Source organism: Protomyctophum bolini, assembly GCF_963924005.1.
Source record: "Protomyctophum bolini genome assembly, chromosome: 16".
Classification (NCBI taxonomy): Eukaryota; Metazoa; Chordata; class Actinopteri; order Myctophiformes; family Myctophidae; genus Protomyctophum; species Protomyctophum bolini.
Genome location: NC_137877.1, coordinates 10,548,448 through 10,549,346, shown reverse-complemented (window position 1 = coordinate 10,549,346; position 899 = coordinate 10,548,448). Strand labels below are relative to the sequence as shown.

The 899-nt window shown below is 39.0% G+C and overlaps 1 protein-coding gene across 1 annotated transcript in view; it reads left to right on the top strand.

Annotated features, from left to right (window-relative positions):
- The window catches only part of vwa8 (von Willebrand factor A domain containing 8), a 120,576-nt gene extending 120,140 nt beyond the window's left edge, over window positions 1-436 (top strand). The window contains exon 45 of the mRNA XM_080786562.1: window positions 1-436. This exon is cut by the window's left edge and continues 2,395 nt beyond it. The gene's annotated coding sequence lies outside the window, so the exon portion shown is untranslated.
- The last annotated feature ends 463 nt before the right edge of the window (window positions 437-899 follow it).

The following is an 899-nucleotide window of genomic DNA, read 5'->3' as shown; positions in this document are numbered from 1 at the left end:
CAGGACAAATTTGCTAATGGAATCTCATGTCTTATGTACAGTACAGAAGCACAGCACAGTGTTGAGTAATGAGGCATAATGTAAAAACAAAAGACTGTTATTTCAGTTATAACAGCATCATCTTTCATCCCTAACCGTCGCTGCTGTATATTTTATTCTGTACCTATATGCTGTATTCTTTATAACTGTACATTATCCCACAGAATTACTTTTAGATTGGATTCAATTCTGTATGTACATTGATGACACATCCACACTGACATTACTGAATTACACACCCCCAAACCCCTTTGTAATCATTATTTAAGTTGCCTTTGTTCATAAATTATTGTTATTATTTTACATATTTGCATCCTTCCTCCTCAATTTGTCATGGCCCCACGGGCCGGGTTGTGACAGTATGTAATGTAATGTAAAATAAGAACCTTTTAATAAATCATCGTAAAATAATCACTGTTTTTGTGTTCTCGTATCATTACTCTCTAGTCTTATTTACTCATATTGTCATATTTTAATGTAATTGTAATTGTCTTTTACAAAGCGTGAGGGACTATACTTACTGTAACTGTATGTCTGCTGGTCCTCCATGGCCATGTTGCGTGTTTACACTCAAATCCACAAGCTCACACAACGCACCGCATTGTGACGCGTTTTGAGCTTGTGTAGATCGCGGCCACGCAACTGAGTATAACCCTTGACATGTCATTCTGTCAGTGGCTATATTGGTATGGACAGGAGTGACATGCTGTCATTGTGTCAGGTGCTATGTTGGTATGGACAGGAGTGACATGCTGTCATTGTGTCGGGTGCTATATTGGTATGGACAGGAGTGACATGCTGTCATTGTGTCGGGTGCTATGTTTGTATGGACAGGAGTGACATGCTGGCATTGTGTCAGG